The sequence below is a fragment of the Esox lucius genome, chromosome 2, assembly GCF_011004845.1.
Source record: "Esox lucius isolate fEsoLuc1 chromosome 2, fEsoLuc1.pri, whole genome shotgun sequence".
Classification (NCBI taxonomy): domain Eukaryota; kingdom Metazoa; phylum Chordata; class Actinopteri; order Esociformes; family Esocidae; genus Esox; species Esox lucius.
Genome location: NC_047570.1, coordinates 36,833,771 through 36,859,649, shown reverse-complemented (window position 1 = coordinate 36,859,649; position 25,879 = coordinate 36,833,771). Strand labels below are relative to the sequence as shown.

The following is a 25,879-nucleotide window of genomic DNA, read 5'->3' as shown; positions in this document are numbered from 1 at the left end:
TCTGTTACTTTTAGTAAAGTGATCATTGGTTTGGATGTGTCGAGAATACAGAGGTTTCACATAAGCAGAGCTCAGATATGTTTGGTAACATATTTTAAAGTGACAGTAGAGGCCTATTTCATTATCTGTATAAAGAACAAGATTGTATTCTACCCCACTCTGATTCCCAGATGTACCATCACCAGGCATGGTGTACCATCACCAGGCATGGTGTACCATCACCAGGCATGGTGTACCATCACCAGGCATGGTGTACCATCACCAGGGCACCCGAGGAAGGCCCAGACAGGGCCCAACAGGCAGGAAATTGATCCACCCACATTGCCAGGCATCAACCAAAGGGACACCCACCTACCGTATATTATGTTAAAGATAAGGTAATCTGTTCAGTCAGAAGGCTCTAACGCGTGCATGCTTGCGTGCGTGCGCTGGCAGGGTGGCAGAGGAGAGATGCAGGTCTAGACAAGCCTGCAGAATGGAAACATGACAGAGGGCCTCAAACACACTCAGTGCTGGAGATCACCCTGTGAATGGCAGACAAGGTGCTTTGAGAATCATGTGAAGCCAGTATGTGTCAGTCATACTGTACATGCTAATCTAGCACTAGTACCCTAGCCAAATATGCACAATGTTTACATCTCATGTTAGTCATTGAACAGATGCTCTTATCATGAACGACTTCTAGGATCTGTTAAGGCAAGTAACCTTTTGGTAACTGACCCAACATGTCAACCACTATGATTATACTGACAATAATAACAATGTGATGACTACTACAGAACTAGTTGCTCTACTTAAACACACATGGGGCATTATAACAAAACCTTTTCAGCCAAAAAAGTAAAAGCCTTTCAGGATCTCATGAATTTACTGTGTATGTAAGCTTGTTAATATGATTCAAGGCATGTTGATGCAGGATATTACTGGTTTGCCCGGTAACTCTGCATACATACAATGCAAGTAACTATCCAAATCAAATACAAATTCATGACAAGTTGCTTAGAAATACATGGCCTTGTGTATTTCAGAGACAAAAACATCAACCCACGTTGGATACCCTTAGTTAGATGGCCAGATAATATGCTGGTAACGCATCCAATGCAACCTACAGAACTGACTTGTACACAATGTCCAGTGAGGATTATCTGAATGACTGCGTTAACCCCACTATGTAGACTTCAGATAAATAAACACAAGGTACACTGGGTAGCTACCTACCCAGCCTCTTACATCTGAGTCTGGCGCACGCCAAGCTCCAAGGGGCATTATGAGATGAGACAGGAATAGTAGATAAAACATTACCACGCTTGATGTAAATGAAAGGAACGCTACCTGTTCCAAAGCCCCTCCCCTTTCCCCACCTACGTTTACTATGCTTGTTTGCCGAATAAGAAAAACAGGGAACGACAAATGCAGAAATCTGTCCGTGTTTCCCTAACCGAAAACGGATAACGAGCAGGTTAAGTCAAAAAAGGGTAGAATAACAATTGGCCACTCCATACACGGACCGTGCAAATCATTTAAACCTAATGTTCAATAGGAAATAGTACAAAGACAACATATAAAATGTTGAAATTGAGATGTTATTGTTTCTTGAAAAATATACACCTATTTTGAATTTGAAGCAAGCTACACGTTTCAAAAAAGCTGGGACAGGGGCAACAAAAGAATGGAAATGTTGTGTAATGTTATAAAAACCTAGTGGATCATCTAACAACTAATTAGGTTGATTAGCAACAGGTCATGATTGGGTATAAAATGAGCATCCCAGAGAGGATGAGTCTTTCAGAAATAAAGATGGTGAGGGGTTCACCACCCTTTTAAAGATTGCACTGGCAAATAGTACAACAATTTAAGAATAGCGTTTAAAGACTGCACTCAATGTGAAATTGCAAAATGTTTAGGGATCTCATCTATGGTACGCAAGGGAACAAGACCGAAAAACCAATATTGGATGGCTGTGATCTTTGGGCCCTCAGATGGCACTGCAATAAAAAACTCTTCCCTGCAAAGACGAAACCAGATATAAACAAGATCCAGCAACACTCCCACCTTCTCTGGACCCAAGCTCATTTAAAATAGACTGAAGCAAAGTGGAAAACTGTCCTGTGATCTGACACATCAAGATTTGAAATTACTTTTGGGAATCATGGACACTGCATCCTCCGGGCTAAAGAGCCAGCATCCGTCATGGTATGGGGGTGCATTATTTCACATGGCATGGGTGACTTGCACATCTGTGAAGGCAAAAATAATGCTGAACAATATATACAGATTTTGGAGCAACATATGCTGCCATTCAGACAATGTCTTTGTCTGGGAGGCCTTGCTTATTTCAGCAAGCCACATTCTGCACAACAGACCGGGTGCTAAACTGGCCTGCCTGCAGTCCAGACCTGTCACCCATTGAAAACATTTGGCGCATAAAACTAAACTTACAACAAAGGAGACCAAGAAATGTTGAGCAGCTGAAATCCTGTATCAAGCAAGAACCTCTCCTCGGTACTTCTGGCAAGGAAGCATAACTGTATCCTTTTCCTGAACAGTTTGGATAACTGCCACATACTTTTTTTGAATCAGCTATTGTGTTATGCGGAAAACCCTTTACAAAGGATGTTCCAGGATGTCTTCAACAGGCAATGAGCAGACTAGGCTATACAACACCACACATAGGCCATTTCCTTTAAGGATAAACTATTTCATTTATCCACCATCATTACCACTGAAGTAATCGCCGCTTTTGTGGTAATCAGCCTTATGAATTCAACTTCCGAAAGAGAAAATGTGTAAGCTACAGTGGGGAGAACAAGTATTTGATACACTGCCGATTTTGTCATTTTTATCATAGGTACTCTTCAACTGTGAGTGACGGAATCCAAAACAAAAATCCAGAAAATCACATTGTATGATTTTTAAATAATTAATTTGCATTTTACTGCATGACATAAGTATTTGATACATCAGAAAAGCAGAACTTAATATTTAGTACAGAAACCTTTGTTTGCAATTACAGAGATCATACGTTTCCTGTTGTTCTTGACCAGGGTTGCACACACTGCAGCAGTGCTGCAGGATTTTAATCCATGACGGCGTAGTGTGTTACTAATGTTTTTTTTTGAGACTGTGGTCCCAGCTCTCTTCAGGTCATTGACCAGGTCCTGCCGTGTAGTTCTGGGTTGATCCCTCAACCTCCTCATGATCAATAATGCCCCATGAGGTGAGATCTTGCATGGAGCCCCAGACCGAGGGAGATTGACCGTCATCTTGAACTTCTTCCATTTTCTAATAATTGCGCCAACAGTTGTTGCCTTCTCTCCAAGCTGCTTGCCTATTCTCCTGTAGCCCATCCTAGCCTTGTGCAGGTCTACAATTTTATCCCTGATGTCCTTACACAGCTCTCTGGTCTTGGCCATTGTGGAGAGGTTGGAGTCTGTTTGATTGTGTGGACAGGTGACTTTTATATAGGTAACGAGTTCAAACGGGTGCAGATAATACAGGTAATGAGTGGCGAACAGGAGGGCTTCTTAAAGAAAAACTAACAGGTCTGTGAGAGCCGGAATTCTTACTGATTGGTAGGTGATCAAATACTTATGTCATGCAATAAAATGCTAATTATTTAAAAATCATAAAATGTGATTTTCTGGATTCTGTCTCTCACAGTTGAAGTGTACATATGATAAAAATTACAGACCTCTACATGCTTTGTAAGTAGGAAAACCTGCAAAATCGGCATGTTCTCCCCACTGTAAGTGGCTTTGACACTGATTTCAATGAGTATGTTCTGTCTGTCATTTTCGTTTCGCCTTTTTTAACAGTCAACTGGATTAGAATTAGAGGACAGCGAGAAGAGAAACTCCGGTCCTTCAGCTGCAATACAGCTTCTTCACAGCAGAGGGAGTCAGCTGTCTAGTAGTGTATCATCTTTCATCAGGAACGGGATACAGACCTGTATGATGCAGGCACAGTGGCTCAGTACAGAAACGTCCTCCTGATGTGTAAAACAACATAACTTAACCTGACAAGTGGTATTGTCCTTCAACACAGTATGTTAGGAGACACTTCAGTTTAAATGTTTAAACACATGTGGCCACTTTCCCAAATTACGCCTGGGCAATTTGTTTTCTAATAACAATAGAAATTAAAGCTGCAAGCAGCATTTATCAGGGTTCAAGCTGTTAAGGCCTTTAAGCACCCAAACATCAAAAGACATTACGTTTTATTTAGCAAGCATTTAACCACTGAAATAATAAATGGAAAAGTCCATTCACAGCCAATACAGGCATTGTAGCATTGGAAATGTACGTTTTTCAAAGATTTTTGACAGTTATAGTTGCACCCATTGTCTGATCTCCACAAAACTCTGCATGCTTCTTCACTATGTTATGACACATATGCTCATCTATTTTTGTGAAGTTTGGGGGTTTTCTATGGGATTTATTGGCTTTTGAGTGTATTTTGTCCTGCCACTTGAATAAATTATCCTGTTACAGCCAGGCAAATGGAAAAAAATCGATAATTATTGATCTAGAGAGTCCAGAGAATCATCGTAGCCCGAATTGGTTCCGAAAGGCCGAAAGTCCAGGTACTAGTTCGCGAAAGTAGGTTTTTAACATATTCGCGAATATTAAATGAACAGTTTGATTGACAGTAGTGGTTCTTGAGGCAAAGTTTTTCAGCATGAGGAGATCTATCAAGTGATATGCATTTTTTGACGAAATTTGTAACATGTGATTAGAGAGCCTTAAAACTCGTTAGCGCCAACTAGTGGCCGATTTCTTTCAAAATTCTTACAGACCTCTAGGACCTTGTGCCAAACATGCCCACCAAGTTTCGTTCTGATCAGAGTATGTCAACCTGGTTTAATAGGTGCTCAAATCTCATTGTCCTATGGCGGCCATGTTTTTTGAGATACGCCAATATCCTCTTAGGCATACATGGCCCCTTGGGCAAAGACACTGCATACCAAATTTCAAGTAATTTGGACAAACGGTCAGGTGTCTATATGTTTTTCGTATTATTTTTCGTATTATAGCGCCACCATGTGGCCAATCGACGCAGTTTTTTTACTGTGACCTCAGACTGACTTCTAACACATGTATACCAAGGTTGGTGAAGTTTACTTAACTACTTCTTGAGTTATAGCCTTTTTAGTAAAATAGGCTCCTCCCACAACTTTAATTTTGCGCCCCCTAGCGACCATGAATCGAAATTTAAACTTTTTTTTTGATAATTATTGATTTTCAGACTCCATAGAACATTTCTACACTGGTTTGGTTCCGATCGGGCGAAAATCCAGGGACTAGTTCGCAAAAGTAGGTTTTTGACAAAATTCAAAATGGCGGAAAATCTATCATGGCGGAAATGAAATCGGAGATATACTTTTTTTTCGTCTTGAGCCAAGGATTACAGGGATATAAGACACTTGAGTCTACGACATACGGTCTAGGAGTTATGACCACTTTCGCGCTTTAGGTCGCTATAGCGCCACCTATGGGCCAATCGGGCTCATATTTTGATAACCTCTCCTCGATTTTTGTACTACCATATGCCAAAGTTTCAAAGCTCCAGCTCTTACGGTTTGGGCTGCACGATGCGTTTTACGGCAGAAGAATAATAATAAAAATCTGTACAATAACAATAGGGTTTCAGCACTTCGTGCTTGAACCCCTAATAAAGTTTAAGCGTGTTTTAAGAATGTAACTTTCCTAAATTAGTTGCTGATTTCCCACAAACCCTATGCAGAGAGAATGGTTCAATAAATATTTGTAGATATTAATAGGATTGAAAGAAAGGCCACATGGCTTTCATATGTACACTTACAGTCCTTCCACAATACTCAATCAATATTGTAAGTGGATCAATCTAATGCTTAGCCATGTTTTCCTATTCTAATAACTAATAATGTACTAGTTCTATATGAAGCAAGATGCATGCATACAGTTTTATTTTTTATTATTGTGAAATAAAATAATTAAAACAAGTTCCCCTAAAAGTGTGGGAAAACTGTGCTAGGGAGAGATGGGAGAAATCCTAATTTAAGGAAACTCAAATGGGTTGAAGGACACAAAATGGGGTGTAGATTTAACCCTTCAATTACGTTAAAGTGGTCTTTTAAAAAGAGTCCATAAAATCGGGCTGCTCTTTCCTCAACTCAACAGACAAGAAAACACTTAGAATTTTCTTTAGTGAATAGAATTATGGAATACAAAATCACATTATGTACAGTTGATTAAATTGATTTCACAATTAATAAAAACTGAGCCGTACAGGTACTGTTGAAACAGCAAAGATGTGTGCAATGCGGAAATGCAGATATGTCCGTACGCCCGATTCAAAAATTCACATCAACAATGCATGGCCTGAATCTCAAATCGCATACTGCGTACCAGAAGTACCTACTTGGCAGGTGATGATGAAATACGTAGTGTTTGTTTTATAGTAACCTAGTATGCCAGTATTGGGACCGATTGGGACATACAGTTTCGTCATGAAATTGCGTCTCAACATTAAATACTTTTGCGGCACATTAACATCACACCTCGTCTCAATATGAAACTAGACTAGGTGGACCAGACGTCCCAGTTTTCCCGGGATTGTCCCGGTTTCAAGCTGAGTGTCCCTGGTCCCGACAAGTATTTCTGACATTTACCACCAAATTGTCCCGGTTTACACCACAATTAAAATAAGAATAATACTGCAATATTTCCACATACGAGTCGGAGCCACACAAACAATGGCGTAGAACTGCGTAGCAAAGCAACCATTCCCGTGAAACCGCAAAGCGCCCCCGCGCCACTAACCACAAGCATGCATGATGCATAGGCGCATACGTGTGCACGTGTATTAACGTGCAGTTTCACAAGGGTCCGGGTTTGGGGTTTCAGATGAAAGTCGAGAGAATCGTGGAAACCCCTCCACTTTTAATCCTCAAGGGGTTGTGTTCAATATCATGCACGGATGCATACGTAGAAAATCCATGTAATGAATGGTGCAGTGTTGCGGGAGCAAGGAACCAGGTTGCAGGCAGATGTAGTCGGTGTAGATCTTTTTTAATTTATACAAAAGTAACACCGAGCACAAAACAACGAAAGAAAAGGCTGACTTCAGCAGCAAACCGAAAGCACGCAACGATATACGTTACTTACATTAACCGGCAACACACAAGACAACAACAATGATCCACACGGGGGGGAGCAGAGGGGAAACATTAAAACACATACAAATTAGTAGATAGGGACCTGGTCTGCATGATTATGACATGTGACGAAACTAGTCCGGGATGTGTTCATATGTGTTGGGAATTAAGAGTGTATGGAACCGTGGCGCTGCTGCTCACCGTACCATGACAATCCACAAGAAATCGCGAGGACCTTTTGCCACTCTATTTTCAGTGTACTGTGGTTTGAGACATACTAATCTTCCCATTTAATAATCTGGCATACTATATAGTATGCAAGCATGCAATTTGAGATTCAGCCATGCTTTTTCGGATAACATACAGGTGCATCTCAAAAAATTTGAATATCTTGGAAAAGTTAATTTTTTCCCTGTAATTCAAATAAAAAAGAAACACCTTCATATATTCTAGATTAATTACATATAAAGTGAAACATGTCAAGCCTTTTAGGTTTCAATCTTGGTGATTACGGTTTAAAGCTCATGGAAATCAATAATCCAGTATTTCAAAATATCAGAATAAAAAATTTACAATACAGAATTTTCGACATGAGAAGAGCTCTAATCAGCTGATTAGCTCCCCGAGTCCTCAGTCTCTGCCTGGTTCAGTACACACAACCACAATCATGGGGATGACTGCTGACTTGACAGTTTTCCAGAAGACACTCATTGACAGGTTCCACAAGGAGGGTGAACCACAGAGGGTCGTTGCTGAAAGGGCTGGCTGCTCGCAGAGTGCTGTATGAATTAAAAATTCAAAAGTGTGGTAGGAAATTGAAAGGGAAAAGTGTGGTAGGAAGTGCTGCACAAGCAACAGGGATGACCGCAGTCTTGAGAGGATTGTCACGCAAAGCCGATTCATGAGCTTAGGGGAGCTTCACAAGGAGTGAACTGAGGCTGGAGTCAGTGCTTCAAGAGCCACGACACACAGACGTGTCCAGGAAATGGGCTACAAGTGTCACATTCCTAGTGTCAAGTCACTTCTGAACCAGAGAAAACATCCGAAGCATCAATTCATTACAAATCCTACAATGTGATTTTCTGGAATTTTCTCTCATAGTTGAAGTTTACCTATGAAGAAAATTACAGGCCTCTCTCATCTTTTTAAGTGGGAGAACTTGCACAATTGGTGGCTGACTAAATATTTTTTTGCCCCACTCTATGTGAGAATGCTGTTCATTGACTATAGCTCTGCCTTCAACACCATTGTGCCCCACAAGCTAGCGGTTAAGCTCAGGGATCTGGGTCTTGACCCCTCTATGTGCAGATGGATCCTGAACTTCCTGACGGGCAGACCCCAGGTGGTGCGTATGGGCAACACCACCTCCTCACTGACTCTCAGTACTGGTTCCCCCCAGGGCTGTGTGTTGAGCCCGCTCCTGTACTCTCTCTTCACCCACAACTGCCTGGCATCCCACGTCAGAGATGTGTAGGAGGAGGAGCAAACGGATAATTCCAGATTCCAGCCACCCATGCCACGGACTCTTTACCAAGCTGCCATCAGGCAGAAGGTACAGGAGTATTCAGTCCAAAACTAACAGGCTACCGGACAGTTTCTTTCCTCAGGCCATACTTGAACATTTGAACTTGAACATTGACACATTGCATAAAAATATGACTGGTTTATATACTACACCAGGATTCTCACATTTTGGTCCTTTAGAACTAGGCTTTATATCCAGTAATACCAAAGGTGTAGAATTAGGGGGGACTGGGGGTCATGACCCCTCTATATTACAGCTCAATGTAACCCCCATGGAAAGGAATTAAAATCCTGGGATCCATTGACCCTGATTGTGTTCACCGACAATGTTTTCTGGAAGTATTCCTGAGCCCATGTTGTGATTTCCATTACAGTATCATTCCTGTATGTGATGCAGTGCCGTCTGAGGGCCCGAAGATCACGGGCATCCAGTATGGTTTTCTGGCCTTGACCCTTATGCACAGAGATTGTTCCAGATTCTCTGAATCTTTGTATGATATTATGCACTGTAGATGATGATAACTTCAAACCCTTTGCAATTTTTCTCTGAGAAACTCCTTTCTGATATTGCTCCACTATTTTTCGCCACAGCATTGGGGGAATTGGTGATACTCTACCCATCTTGACTACTGAGAGACACTGCCACTCTGAGAGGCTCTTTTTATACCCAATCATGTTGCCAATTGACATAATTAGTTGCAAATTGGTCCTCCAGCTGTTCCTTATCTGTACATTTAACTTTTCCAGCCTCTTATTGCTACCTGTCCCAACGTTTTTGGAATGTGTAGCTCTCATGAAATCCAAAATGAGCCAATATTCGGCATGACATTATAAAATGTCTCACTTTCAACATTCAATATGTTATCTATATTCTATTGTAAATTAAATATAAGTTTGAGATTTGTAAATTATTCCATTCCTTTTTTACTCACAATTTGCACAGTGTCCCAACTTTTTTGGAATCGGGTTTGTAGGTTTTATGACAGAAAATAGAGCAATCTGCCGGAAGCTTTGTATTACTATTGTGCAGCGTTTAACTGTGGGCTCTAAGATCCTTCCTACTAGTTAGCATGTCTGACGAGGTAAACCGTAACATGTTTGTAGTCAGTCTAACATCATTATCTTTGAACGTATGAAACAGTTCACAAAAGAATAGCTATACGTTTAGATAATGCTAATGCATATGGAGCAGGAATGTGACTGTCGGTGCACCGACCATTTCCATAGTGCATCACTACCAAAAACTACCAGACGTTTACAGACAGGCGGCGGGAAATAGACTATCAGACTGTAATACCATCCATCCGTCCATCTTCTTCCGCTTATCCGGGGGCCGGGTTGCGGGGGCAGAAGTCTAAGCAGAGATGCCCAGACTTCCCTATCCCTAAACACTTCCTCCTGCTCTTCCGGGGGGACACCGAAGCGTTCCCAGGCCAGCCGGGAGACATAGTCCCTCCAGCGTGTCCTAGGTCTTCCCCGGGGTCTCCTCCCGGTGGGACGGGCCCGGAACACCTTCCCGGGTAGGCGTTCCGGAGGCATCCGGAACAGATGCCCAAGCCACCTCAGCTGACCCCTCTCGATGTGGAGGAGCAGCGGCTCTACTCTGAGCTCCTCCCGGGTGACCAAGCTTTTCACCCTATCTCTAAGGGATCGCCCAGCCACCCTGCGGAGAAAGCTCATTTTGGCCGCCTGTATCCGGGATCTTGTCCTTTCGGTCATGACCCAAAGCTCATGACCATAGGTGAGAGTAGGAACGTTTGCCAGAATCTCTTCGAGGCCAGCCGATAGTCCTTCTCCATGGCCTCACTAAACTACCTCCAGGCCCAAATTTTTGCCTCCACAACCACCCGGGTTGCAGTCCGCTTGGCCTGCCGGTACCTGTTAGCTGCCTCAGGAGTCCCACAAGCCAACCAGGCCTGATAGGACTCCTTTTTCAGCTTGACGGCATCCCTTACTTCCGGTGTCTACCACCGGGTTCGGGGATTGCCGCCTCGACAGGCACCGTGACCTTACAGCCACAGCTCAGAGCGGCCACTACGACAATGGCGGTGGAGAACATGGTCCACTCGTACTCAATATCTCCAGCCTCCCTCCAGTCGAAGCTCTACCGGAGGTGGGAGTTAAAGATCTCTCTGACAGGAGACTCTGCCAGACGTTCCCAGCAAACCCTTACAGCACATTTGGGTCTGCCGAGTCTGTCCAGCTTCCTCCCCCGCCATTGGATCCAACTCACCACCAGGTGGTGATCAGTTGATAGCTCCGCCCCTCTCTTCACCTGAGTGTCCAAGACATACGGCCGCAGGTCAGATGAAACGACAACAAAGTCGATCATCAACCTGCGGCCTAGGGTGTCCTGGTGCCACGTGCACTGATGGACACCCTTATGCTTGAACATGGTGTTCGTTATGGACAAACTGTGACTAGCACAGAAGTCCAATAACTGAACACCACTCGGGTTCAGATCAGGGGGGCCGTTCCTCCCAATCACACCCCTCCAGGTGTCACTGTCGTTGCCCACGTGGGCGTTGAAGTCCCAGTAGAACGATGGAGTCCCCAGTCGGAGCACTTTCCAGCACCCCTCCCAGAGACTCCAAGAAGGTCGGGTACTCTGCACTGCCGTTCGGCCCGTAGGCACAAACAACAGTGAGACCCCTATCCTCGACCCGTAGGCGCAGGGAAACGACCCTCTCGTTCACCAGGGTAAACTCCAACACATGGCGGCAGAGCTGGGGAGCTATAAGCAAACCCACACCAGCCCGCCGCCTCTCACCATGGGCAACTCCAGAGTGGTGAAGAGTCCATCCTCTCTCAAGGAGTGTGGTTCCAGAGCCCAAGTTGTGCGTGGAGGTGATCCCGACTATCTCTAGTCAGAACCTCTCAACCTCACGCACAATCTCAGGCTCCTTCCCCGCCAGCAAGGTGACGTTCCACGTCCCTAGAACTAGTTGCCATGTCCAGGGATCGGGTTGTCGAGGCCCCCGCCTTCGACTGCCAACCGATCCTCTACACACCGACCCCTTATGGTCCCTCCTGCAGGTGGTGAGCTCACGGGAAGGCGGCCCCACGTCGCTCCTTCGGGCTGAGCCCGGCCAGACCCTGTAGGGAAAGGCCCAGCCACCAGGCGCTCGCATACGAGCCCCAACCACGGGCCTGGCTCCAGGGTGGGGCCCTGGCTGCGCCATACCGGGCGACGTCACAGTCCTCAAAATGTTTTCCGTCATTAAAGGGTTTTGAACAGCTCTTAGTCTGACCCGTCGCCTACAACCTGTTTGCCTTGGGAGACCCTACCAGGGGCATATAGCCCCAGACAACATAGCTCCTAGGGTCACTCGGGTACTCAAACCCCTTCACCACGTTAAGGTGGCAGTTCATGGAGAAGAGACTGTAATACCCCGCAATAAAATCACAAGAGTTACACAGACTTTCTATGGGCACTGTATATCCTATACTACACTTCCTTTAAACATATTTCATATCCTTGTAACAGTGGCCACTTTCTTCTAATTTAGTTCACTTACAAGTTATCTGAGCTTCAGAGAGACAGTTATCAGAGAGACACATTTACATCTTCTGTGCAGATCTACTGTGTATAAATAGGTGCAGAAAGGTCAAGGATACACCTAATAATGTTCTAAAAGTGCTCTGGGGTGTTTAAAAATATTTAACAAAGCTCCTAGGGTTCTAAAGATGAACATACTCTTAAGACGCTTTTGGACCTGAAGTTCTTTCAGTTAAGGTTGCCCAGTGAGCATGTTTTTTAGTCTCGGCTTAAACTGTGTCCATCCTGTAATTAACTCTAAACACATCAGTGTTACCAAAGATGTTTGTAATATACCAAGACTCCCTGAGTAGGCTGCCGGCACCATCCCAGGAGGAGGTGCTCTCCCTGATGCATGTCTTCCTCTGCTGACTCATATGTGAGGACAGCGGCTGTGGTCGTTAATGTGATTCAGTTACTTCAAAGTAACAGTCCTTTGCCACGTGGTGTTTTCATTTTGTTCACTTTTGTGTACCGTCAAGCCTTTGGGAGGAATTATGTGTCTGTTTAAGTGCAGGGTGATTACACTGAATGCATTGTACTATGGTGTTAAACAGTGGCTCAGTGACAGTGATATGATATGTTCAAATAATGCCTTGAGTCAGCTACGCCCCTCAATACATTGGTTAAAAATGTATGAGGACTTTAATCAGTGGTGTCAGCTGTTGGCTTGAAGCACTGACAAGGAAAGGGAATTGGTCTGTTGCCCTACTTCTAAGATCTAAAGTTAGACCAGGCTTTTATATACAGTGGAATAGCAGAGGGAAGGGCTGGAAGGCAGAGTTTGGAACACTTACACTTCTTGTTTGAACTTTTCAACCTATGATAGTATGAATTGTGAAATCTGTGAAGGCACTGTGTCACTTTAAGTAAACTATCAATTCCAGAACATGAGCCAAAAACGAAATAAACAAAATTACTAATTAATCAGATTTCTCAGCCCCCAATTTAAATTATAATGATTTTAGAGATCTTTTTAGAACAACCAGCGCAATAAGTTTTTTGCAAAACCATTTGATATAAACAGTTTTCATGAGTTTCCGAGGTCCACCAAACAATAACCAAATAAAAAATATTTTAAAATACATTATTATCCTTATTATGTCCTGTGAGTTCCTATTAACTGATATGTTGAATCCGTGTGTAACCCACATATTCATCAAGTACTGCCAAATTTTTATCCCCTTGTAAGATAATTATGTTTTTATATTTATATATATATATATATATATATATGTCTCTTAACTCACCTGTTTGCATTGAAAACTGCAGAGTTGCTGAATTGCATTCTTGAGTGATTGGCTCATACAATGGACCAGGTAAATGTGGACCAGGTAAACTTGCCTCACACTTAAGACAAGCTCAGTATTTAAGGATATCTAATTGTATTGTAGGTGCCGACTGACAATGAAATGCTTATCTACTATGAGGATACAAAATATTACAGTTACAAGGAATATATAAAATTTGTCGAAAAAGAGTTGTATGCTAGTTACAGGGAGCACCTGAATCGGAACGGTGTGCAGGGAACTATAAGAAAATTGCCAAGACCCTGAAACTGAGCTGCAAACACGGTGGCCAAGACCATACAGCGGTTTAACAGGACAGGTTCCACTCAGAAGACCATACCTCGCCATGGTCAACCAAAGAAGTTGAGTCCACCTGCTCAGCGTCATATCCAGAGGTTGTCTTGGGGAAATAGAAGAATGAGTGCTGCCAGCATTGCTGCAGATGTTGAAAGGGCGGGGGGCCTCTTCTAAAGAAACAATTTACTGAAGACAAGCAGACTAAGGACATGGATTACTAGAACCATGTCCTGTGGTCTGATGAGAAACTTATTTGGTTCAGATGGTGTCAAGCGTGTGTGGTGGCAACCAGGTGAGGAGTACAAAGGCAAGTGTGTCTTGCCTACAGTCAAGCATGGTGATGGGGGTGTCATGGTCTGGGGCTGCATGAGTGCTGCCGGCACTGGGGAGCTACAGTTCATTGAGGGAACCATGAATACCAACATGTACTGTGACTTACTAAAGCAGAGCATGATCCCCTCCCATCGGAGACTGGGCCTCAGGGCAGTATTCCAACATGATAACGACCCCAAACACACCTCCAAGACGACCACTGCCTTGCTAAAGAAGCTGAGGGTAAAGGTGATGGACTGGCCAAGCATGTCTCCAGACCTAAACCCCATTGAGCATCTGTGGGGCATCCTCAAACGGAAGGTGGAGGAGCGCAAGGTCTCTAACATCCACCCGCTCTGTGATGTCGTCATGGAGGAGTGGAGGTGGACTCCAGGGGCAACCTGTGAAGCTCTGGTGAACTTCATGCCCAAGAGGGTTAAGGCAGTGCTGGAAAATAATGGTGGCCACACACAATATTGACACTTTGGGCCCAATTTGGACATTTTCACTTAGGGGTGTACTCACTTTTGTTGACAGCGGTTTAGACAGTAATGGCTGTGTGTTGAGTTATTTTGAGGGGAAAGCAAATGTACACTGTTATACAAGCTGTACACTCACTACTTTACATTGTAGCAAAGTGTATTTGCAAAAATGTGAGGGGTGTACTCACTTTTGTGAGATACTGTATATACATTCATTATACGCGTCTTCATAATGCTGCCAGCTTGATTTTTGCAAACGTTAAACTAACAGTGGTTGGGAGGAGTGTAGGGCATTCAGTGGTTGGGAGGAGTGTAGGGCATTCAGTGGTTGGGAGGAGTGTAGGGCATTCAGTGGTTGGGAGGAGTGTAGGGCATTCAGTGGTTGGGAGGAGTGTAGGGCATTCAGTGGTTGGGGTAGAACTCCGCTGGCAGCCATTTGAATGAACTAAACAATTGAATGATAAAAATTAACGAGTCAGTTGTTCATAAATCTTTTCCACCTAAGCAAAGGCTTGGTGTATCGTTTCATCCGTGTTAGTAAACTACACATACGTTAGTTCAATGGATGCGTGGAAATTGGAATATCTCTCCTTGCGTCCCACAACGTAATCTTCCTCCAAAAACCAATTGAACATAAAGGCCCACCCTGCCTCCCTAAAGTCAAACCCTCTTCACCAACAGTCCCAAGACTTTGTTTTGCATTAATCCACCTGCTAACACCTTGTTTGTAGATTGGTAATGTCTGTGTACCCTGTGACCAACCGTTATAGTACCTTAAACAGAATAATGCAGAGGTGTCAAACAGGTTCCATGGAGGGCCGAGTCTCTGCAGGTTTTCACTCTCTGAAATGTTGTGTCTGACAAGGCAGTTATCGTGCGTATAGTTTCATGTTTATAGGTGATTGTCTTTGCCTGATAATCACTTCCATTCAGAGTGTGCAGGCAATTTTTGTTAGGTCCACAGATTTTAATCTGGGTTGATGGAGCATAGTTGAGAATGGAATGTATTATGTGTGATGCATTAACTCTGGTAGTATCGGTTTGTGTGTATAGAAGATAAATCAGGTGTGTTTGTGTGTTTATGGGATAACTCATACAGTAATGTGTTTTATGTAATAAGACGTACATTAGTGCACAATTGTTCGTAACTGTTTTTCTTACCCCAGACACTTCTTTAAAATTACTGTCATATGCAGTGTCTGCTGTTTCCAGCAACAGAAGCAGGTCAGTGGTCAAAACCCAGGATTTATCCCGACACTTTAAACATGCATTTCTGTTCTGTTACATTTAAGTAATCCATTTTGTTTGGCAATTTCAAGTTGATATTTAGAAGATACTTAGAACTGAAGCAGAGAACAGATATATTGGTGATGGCGATGGAAACACAATCTAATCTAAGATGTAATAAATCAAGTGTGTTTGTGTGTATACTGTATGTGATAACTCAAAGTAATGTGTTTGTGTGTATACTGTATGTGATAACTCATAAAGTAATGTGTTTGTGTGTATACTGTATGTGATAACTCATAAAGTAATGTGTTTGTGTGTATACTGTATGTGATAACTCATAAAGTAATGTGTTTGTGTGTATACTGTATGTAATAACTCATACAGTAATGTGTTTGTTTGTAATACATAATGTACACTGGTGTACAATAGTCAGAACACAGGCTTCATCCCGACACTTTAAACATGCATTATTGATCTATGACTTTTTGTCTTGTGATATGGTTACAGTAGGTACTCAATTGGAGATGTGTTAAAGGAGTCTCTGCAACATTTTTTAAAGGTTATATTTAATCAGGTTTACTCAAAAAGCAGCATATAAAACAAGCGATTACATTTTTGGAAAGTCAATGTGGTATTTTCTGCAAAATAAATACTAACATACTGACCAGAACATTATCCACTAAATTGTCAGTTAAAGTGTTTGTTAATTTATGCTTATTTAAGACATTTAATTGAATAGAAATCAGTGGTCTCCTCTGTGGTCTCCAACCCTTCTTTTGGTAAGATACTGATTGTTGTTTTATTTAGCACACTGATTCTAACACTGGTATATGAGCAGAATTAGGCTACATAAACAGGATTCAAGTGAATCCCATCTGCTGTTGAAGCATATGGGGATGATGTTGATTGTCATATTCTTTAAGGCAAATAGATCCTCTAATATAATAGAGTTGTGAACTGTCAGAAATCTCTCTCTCAGATATTTTGTTATCTTTGTTATCTTCACATGTGGCTAATGTATTTGTTCAAGGATATTCACTGCCTCATTGCCAAAACAGATTCTTGTGGACTTGTGCTCATTACTTATAAGAAATATTGCCTTCAATCACCACTTCAATGTAGCAAACTCTCTATTTCAGAAAACTGCCATTACCACCCCAAATGGAAACCAAAAAGGAAGTGAAGAGAATCAAACATTCATGCAGGGCCAATTAGATGTTGATTACCAATATTTTTTACCAACTCCATTCACGGTAAAATACATCTTAAATGCTTTGTAAGCTATCAACACCAAGAAAGACACAGGGGCCAACAAACTTTAACCAGGTCTGGTGGTCAGTGCTGCTCCTCTTATTTTTGGAATTTTTAATCCAACATTAATTTCTGGAGTTATTCCAAAGTGTGTAAAACCACCCATGTGCTGCCACTAGATAATGCTTGTGTTACTAGTTACTACTAGATTTCTGATTTATCATGCCTACCAAAATCTGTCTTTGTTTAGAATACAGTTATTTTTTAGCGGAATTCTGAATAAAAATCAATCTGGTTTTAGACATGGGCACAGTACTATTACCGTCACTACATTGGTTAGGAATGATATTGCTACAGCACTGAATGAAAAATCTAATTGTTTAACTTTGTTTATTGACTTTTCAAAGGCTTTTGCTTACTGTCATTTATGTGGCTATGCGAGACTGCTAAAATCTTGAAACTCACTTTAAGAGTGTTTTTGCATTGTCATCAAAGACAAGATGGTTGTGTAGCAAAGAACCCCCTATTATGCGCATACCCAAAAGCAGTTTTGAAGTATATCTTCTTGTACCGAGTAATAATTTGATCAAGTCGTCAATGTTTAGTGATTATTAGAGACACACAAATGTTAACTAGCATGTAATTAATTAGCATTTCTGAAATGTCAGTGGAAATATTCATATTTTCAGCTCATTGGTTAGTGATGTAGCTAAACTATATGATCCTCTATAATCGGCCACCATCCCCGATTGTTGACCAATTTATTATTTAGTTCTTACTAATAACAGCTCGTAGTCTTCTCTTAAAAGTTTACTAGAAAGTTTTAGCTACCTTTCATGCCTTCTGGTTGAGAAAAAAAAAGACTGATCACTTTGATATTACATGACGTCTGATCGGGGGCCCAAGTCTTTAGCAACAAAATACAATTTCCATATACGAAATTTTTTACATAAAAAAATAAAAAGTATTTAACCTCAATACATTATATAGGTTTTACCACATGTAGCGTTGTTCCATACTATTCTGTGTTTAATTTTGTTCCTGTCTATCCCAGTTCTTTTATCCAATATTCTGTTTTGTTCCTGTCAGTTCTGTTTCATTTATTAAATGTCCTCAGTTCTCCCTGCATTTGTCCTGCATCCGTTTGACATCGTCACAATACCTCAAACTTGATTGAAGGAACGACGTCAACCACACATCTGGCAACCACACATCCCTTGGTGGATCATGCGTTCAGTTACATTTTTCCGGCTTCAGACCCTCCTAGTTTGCATATAAAATAATGTATGTGTTCAATTGCAGAGTGTTCTGAAATACACTACATGAAATTCCATGTAAGTGACGTTTAACAGAACTATTAAGAACACGACAACACAGCAAACGGATTCAATCTGAAAATACTTTCAAATGTAAAACAATACTGTTCATCAGCCTGAATCCAAAAGGGATACAACCACGTTTCCCAAAACTTTTGGGTGCCACGTAAAATGTGAATAAAAACAGAATGCAATGAGGTGCAACTAATTTGAACCCTGTATTCAATAGGAAATAGGACAAAGACAACATATGAAATGTTGAAACTGAGAGACATTTCATATTTTTTTTTAAAAATATATGTCCACTTTGAATTTGATGCCAGCAACACATTTCAAAAAAGTTGGGACTGAAGCAACAAAAGACTGGAAAAGTTGAGTAATGCTAAAAAACTAAACCTGATGGATTATCACACAACTAATTAGGTCAATTGGCAACAGGTCAGTAACATGATTGGGAATTAAAAGAGCCTTCCAGAGAGGATGGGCCTGTCAGAAGTGAGGATGGAGAGGGGTTGTTTGGGGATCACATCAGCTCTGTTTGCAAGGGACCAGGCTGAAAACCGATATTGGATGGCCGTGATCTTCAGGCCATCAGACGACACTGCATTAGAAACAGACATGGTTCTGTAGTGAAAATCACTGCATGGGCTCAGGAACACTTCTGGAAACCAATATATGTGAACACAGTACGTTGCTGCATCCAAATATGCAAGTTAAAACTGTACCATGCAAAGAAGGAAACATCCAGAACCGCCGCCTCCTTCTCTGGGCCCCAATCAATCAATCAATCAAAATTTATTTATAAAGCGCTTTTTACAACAGCAGTTGTCACAAAGTGCTTTACAGAGACACCCGGCCTTAAACCCCAAGGAGCAAACAACAGTAGTGTTGAATTTCAGTGGCTAGGAAAAACTCCCTAAGAAGGTCGAATTTTAGGAAGAAACCTAGAGAGGACCCAGGCTCAGAGGGGTGACCAGTCCTCTTCTGGCTGTGCCGGGTGAGATATTAAGAGTCCAATTGGAATAATAAATAAATTTCTCTTGGCTAAATCCAGAGTATATTTGATTTTAGACTAGGTCAGAAGTATGACCAGGTGGACAAGGACAGGAACAGCAACGGTCCCCCCAAACCAGGTAATCCGCAGGTGTGGACCAGGACCTCCTTCTAAAATTTAAAATTGGAGGAAACTGAGAAAAGTTAGTAGTACATCCCTCATGTCCCCCAGCACAATAATATAGCAGCGTAACACCTTGGAAACTGAGACGGGGGGGTCCGGTGACACTGTGGCCCTACCCGGGGGAGGCCCCGGACAGGGCCCAACAGGCAGGAAATCAATCCAACCACATTGCCAGGCATCAACCAAAGGGACACCCACCAACCGCAACCCCCCTGAATGAGGGCCGAGTATTGCTAGTAGCGTACAGCCCAACTGCACAAGTGCGCAATAGAGAGTCAACAACAAGCCATTGACTCTTCCCCCGAAGGGCATTGGAGGGAGGGCATCCCAGTGGCGACGAGAGCCCACCTGGCAAGACAGCAAGGGTGGACAGTATCAAGCCTACTGGTCACCTTCACGCCCCCGGGCCAGGCTACACCTAATTATAAACCGTGCTGTAGAGATGAGTTTTTAGTAGACACTTGAAAGTTTGCAAGCTCAGTTAAGAAAGAATGAGGAGTGCAAATCTGTCCTGTGGTCTGACAAAGATTATTATTATTTTTTATTTGGGAATAATGGATGCCGCGTCCTCAGGGCTAAAGAGGAGAAGGACCATCCAGCTTGTTATCAGCAGACAGTGCAAAATCCAGAATCCGTGATGGTATGGGGGTGCATTAGTGCACATGGCATGGGTGACTTGCACATCTGTGAAGGCACCATTAATGCTGAACAATGTATACAGGTTTTGGTGCAACATATGCTGCCATCCTGATGATGCCCATGTCCCAACCCTTTTGAAACATGTTACTGGCATGAAATTCAAAATGGGCATGTATTTTTCCAAAAACAATACAATTTCTCAGTTTCAACCTTTGATATGTTGTCTTCAATGAAATATAGGGATAAATTATTTGCATATCATTGCATTCTGTTTTTACATGCATTTTACGCAACTTTCTTGGAAACAGGGTATTAAGAAAATACAAAAATAAGCAAGAAAATACAAAATCAAGCAAGTAAAATTTGTTCATTCACTCACTGGTCTGCATTCAAGGTGTGTATGGCAGAGTTATTGTAATATTGCTGTATGCTTGGCTTATAAGTCTGACCAAAGCATAAACCATACTGACCAGTTTCTGGTTTACATTCCAGCGTGTCTGTCTCACACACCCACACACGACCAAAACCGCCTCGGCACCACAATGTCTTCAAAACGTGCGGCGCAGCCCGTCCCCTCGGGGCACTCAATGAGACTGGCTGCACAGTGGCTATGGGTGTGACGTCTGCAAGGAGAGACTCGCATTGACCATTGCAATAAATCATTCGAATGAATACTTTTAGTTGACATGTCGCTATTTGCAATAAGTCTTCACCTACAATCGCGCATTCGCGTACTACTTCCAGCGTTGTATATGTATTCATATTTAGTAGTATTATTTAGCATCGACATGCTGACTCGATGGCTTGCAGCGTACTTGCTTTGAAGATACATTATCTTACAAAAGTGAGTACACCCCTCACATTTTTGCAAATATTTAATTATATATCTTTTCATGTGACAACACGGAAGAAATGACACTTTGCTACAATGTAAAGAAGTGAGTGTACAGATTGAATAACAGTGTACATTTGCTGCTCACTTTTGTTGCCAGCGGTTTAGACATTAATGGCTGTGTGTTGAGTTATTTTGAGGGGATTGCAAATGTACACTGTTATAAAAAGCTGTACAATCACTACTTTACATTGTAGCAAAGTGTCATTTCTTCATTGTTGTTCACATGAAAAGATATTCTCAAACATTTGCAAAAACGTGAGGGGTGTACTCACTTCTGTGAGATACTGTACATACTTATAATGAAGATTTCTCCGAGCCGGTTCTTCCAGATACTTTTCTGCGTGTGTGTACGTTTGTGTGAGCATTACGTTTCATTTCCCCTCTATTATTTAGAGAGTATTCGCCAGTTGTCACAGGGCAAGAGTTGTCGCCGCGACCAGGCTGTGTTAAGCACAACTGTAAGGGACTAAAAATAACACTTACCTTTATACCTGAACAGGCCATAAGGGGAGGAGCTGTTTAACGTGTTGTGTCACGCTGTTGACATTCTTCTGTGTTTCAGACCATAGAAGAATGTTTACAATATCTGAGGAGGAAAAGACAGGTTCAGAGTACAGTGACTCAATCACTTTAGGAAACCAACTGGTCGTAGTTGAAATTTCCAGTGTGGTGAAGTGGAAACCGAACACACAAATGCACAACTGCACAGGCAAACACACCCAAACACCTGTAAAGTGTCAGGATAGGCAAGTAATTAAAATGCCCACTTAACTGACATTCATGAAAACAAACAAACCAACCTGAGAAAACCCAAAAACTTTCAGCAATGTGTGGTTGGTGGACAGTGATGCAATCCCTTAAGGAAACCTACTGGTGGTAGTGGAAATTTCCAGTGTGGTGAAGTGGAAACCGAACACACATTGAACCTCATTTATCATTCTTGCGTAGATTTTGCTTACACTCCTCTCACCGCCTGATTTATGAAGCTGTGCATACCTTTACAATCCAGGTGTACGCAATACCTGCCCTTGATAAATGCCGCGGCTGAAAACGATCGTCATATATATTAAAGTCTCCGCTTCCCCCACGCCCTAATTTTACGTCATGGACACACGGAAGACGGCAAAAAGAGAAACTTCTCTGACGTAGAGATTGAGATGATCACCAGGGAGGTAGAAATAAATAAAATTGTTTTATTTGGCAGTTTTAAAAGCGGGATAAAAGATGATGATGTGATGTGGAGTACCATTCATTCACATTAATAATTGCATGACAATTTGTAATATTCGTCTTATTATTTTATGATATTTATTATTAATGACTTTTATTGTTATTTAGAAGAAGAATGTCGTTATTATTATTATTATTTCTATTATTATTATTATTTAAAAGAAGAAGAATGTCATTTTTATTATTTTGTCAGTCTGAATTATATATTGGTCAATTAAAGCCTTTTATTACTGAACCCAGTCCATGCGCAACTGCCGGGCCTAACCCTGAAACGTCATGTAAAGCGCACAGGCTCGCATCTGAAGTTATACATATAAATCAAATGCTTTGGTAAAGTCACACAAATTAAACATTGAAGTCCATCCATCCATCTTCTTCCGCTTATCCGGGGCCGGGTCGCGGGGGCAGCAGTCTAAGCAGGGATGCCCAGACTTCCCTCTCCCCAGACACTTCCTCTAGCTCTTCCGGGGGGACACCGAGGCGTTCCCAGGCCAGCCGGGAGACATAGTCCCTCCAGCGTGTCCTAGGTCTTCCCCGGGGTCTCCTCCCGGTGGGACGGGACCGGAACACCTTCCCAGGAAGGCGTTCCGGAGGCATCCGAAAAAGATGCCCAAGCCACCTCAGCTGACCCCTCTCGATGTGGAGGAGCAGTGGCTCTACTCTGAGCTCCTCCCGGGTGACCGAGCTTCTCACCCTATCTCTAAGGGATCGCCCAGCCACCCTGCGGAGAAAACTCATTTTGGCCGCCTGTATCCGGGATCTTGTCCTTTCGGTCATGACCCAAAGCTCATGACCATAGGTGAGAGTAGGAACGTAGATTGACTGGTAAATCGAGAGCTTCGCCTTGCGGCTCAGCTCTTTCTTCACCACGACAGACCGATACATCGACTGCATTACTGCAGAAGCTGCACCGATCCGTCTGTCAATCTCCCGTTCCATCCTTCCCTCACTCGTGAACAAGACCCCTAGATACTTAAACTCCTCCACTTGAGGCAGGCACTCTCCACCAACCTGAAGTGGGCAAGCCACCCTTTTCCGACTGAGGACCATGGCCTCGGATTTGGAGGTACGGATTTTCATCCCCACCGCTTCACACTCGGCTGCAAACCGTCCCAGTGCATGCTGAAGGTCCTGGTTAGAATGGGCCAACACGACAACATCATCTGCAAAGAGCAGAGACGAAATCGTGTGGTCCCCAAACCTGACACCCTCCGGCCCCTGGCTGCGCCTAGAAATTCTGTCCATAAAAATTACAAACAGAACCAGTGACAAAGGGCAGCCCTGCCGGAGTCCAACATGCACTGGGAACAAGTCTGACTTACTGCCGGCAATGCGGACCAAGCTCCTGCTTCGGTTGTATAGGGACCTGACAGCCCTTAGCAAAGGACCCAGGACCCCATATTCCCCAAGCACCCTCCACAAGATGCCGCGAGGGACACAGTCGAATGCCTTCTCCAAATCCACAAAACACATGTGGATTGGTTGGGCAAACTCCCATGAACCCTCCAACACCCCGTAGAGGGTATAGAGCTGGTCCAGTGTTCCACGGCCCGGACGAAAACCACAGTGTTCCTCCTGAATCCGAGGTTCTACTATCGGCCGTATTCTCGTCTCTAGAACCCTGGCATAGACTTTCCCGGGCAGGCTGAGAAGTGTGATCCCCCTATAGTTGGAACACACCCTCCGGTCCCCCTTCTTAAAAAGAGGGACCACCACCCCGGTCTGCCATCCCAGAGGCACTGTCCCCGACCGCCACGCGATGTTGCACAGGCGTGTCAACCAAGACAGCCCCACAACATCCAGAGACTTGAGGTACTCAGGGCGGATCTCATCCACCCCCGGTGCCTTGCCACCGAGGAGTTTCTTGACCACCTCAGTGACTTCAGCCCGGGTGATGGACGAGTCCACCTCTGAGCCCTCATCCTCTGCTTCCTCAATGGAAGACATGTCAGCGGGATTGAGGAGATCCTCGAAGTACTCCTTCCACCGCCCGACGACATCCTCAGTTGAGGTCAACAGCTGCCCACCTCTACTGTAAACAGCGTTGGTAGGGCACTGTTTCCCTCTCCTGAGGCGCCGGATGGTTTGCCAGAATCTCTTCGAGGCCAGCCGATAGTCCTTCTCCATGGCCTCACCGAACTCCTCCCAGGCCAGAGTTTTTGCCTCCACAACCACCCGGGCTGCAGCCCGCTTGGCCTGTCGGTACCCGTCAGCTGCCTCAGGAGTCCCACAAGCCAACCAGGCCTGATAGGACTCCTTCTTCAGCTTGACGGCATCCCTTACTTCCGGTGTCCACCACCGGGTTCGGGGATTGCCGCCTCGACAGGCACCGGAGACCTTACGGCCACAGCTCCGAGCGGCCGCTTCGACAATGGCGGTGGAGAACATGGTCCACTCGGACTCAATATCTCCAACCTCCCTCGGGATCCAGTCGAAGCTCTGCCGGAGGTGGGAGTTAAAGATCTCTCTGACAGGAGACTCGGCCAGACGTTCCCAGCAGACCCTTACAGTACGCTTGGGCCTGCCGAGTCTGTCCAGCTTCCTCCCCCGCCATCGGATCCAACTCACCACCAGGTGGTGATCAGTTGACAGCTCCGTCCCTCTCTTCACCCGAGTGTCCAAGACATACGGCCGCAGGTCAGATAAGACGACAACAAAGTCGATCATCGACCTGCGGCCTAGGGTGTCCTGGTGCCACGTGCACTGATGGACACCCTTATGCTTGAACATGGTGTTCGTTATGGACAAACTGTGACTAGCACAGAAGTCCAATAACTGAACACCACTCAGGTTCAGATCAGGGGGGCCGTTCCTCCCAATCACGCCCCTCCAGGTGTCACTGTCGTTGCCCACGTGGGCGTTGAAGTCCCCCAGTAGAACAATAGAGTCCCCAGTCGGAGCACTTTCCAGCACCCCTCCCAGAGACTCCAAGAAGGTCGGGTACTCTGCACTGCCGTTCGGCCCGTAGGCACAAACAACAGTGAGAGACCTATCCCCGACCCGTAGGCGCAGGGAAACGACCCTCTCGTTCACCGGGGTAAACTCCAACACATGGCGGCAGAGCTGGGGAGCTATAAACAAACCCACACCAGCCCGCCGCCTCTCACCATGGGCAACTCCAGAGTGGTGAAGAGTCCATCCTCTCTCAAGGAGTGTGGTTCCAGAGCCCAAGCCGTGCGTAGAGGTGATCCCGACTACCTCTAATCGGAACCTCTCAACCTCACGCACTAACTCAGGCTCCTTCCCCGCCAGCGAGGTGACATTCCACTTCCCATTGAAGTCCATGTTGCACAAAACTAAACACTGAATTTTTTTTTTTACAGTGGGTCATAATATATCATATATTTTAGTTTGTCAGTGCGTTAGGATTTTTTTTTCTGCGCATTTCCGCACTAACTCAAAACGTGCGTACACCACCTCCTGGGCTTGCGTAGGATTTGAGAGTGCCGTACGCCAAAGTCCATATTGATAAATCTCAAAGTCACCGTGGTTTTGGGTGTATGCCAGGTGTACGCTGGAAATTTGGTGTACGCACTTTTGATAAATGAGGGCCATTGTGTGGTT

At 43.8% G+C, this 25,879-nt stretch overlaps 1 long non-coding RNA gene across 1 annotated transcript; it reads right to left on the bottom strand.

Moving 5' to 3' along the window:
- Positions 1–16,446: 16,446 nt before the first annotated feature.
- On the bottom strand, positions 16,447–22,028 carry LOC109616580. The gene is made up of 4 exons (XR_002197776.2): positions 21,957–22,028; positions 21,569–21,671; positions 20,661–20,813; positions 16,447–18,321 (listed from the first exon to the last, which is right to left on the bottom strand). It is a non-coding gene; the product is annotated as an uncharacterized LOC109616580 (long non-coding RNA).
- Between the last annotated feature and the right edge of the window lie 3,851 nt (positions 22,029–25,879).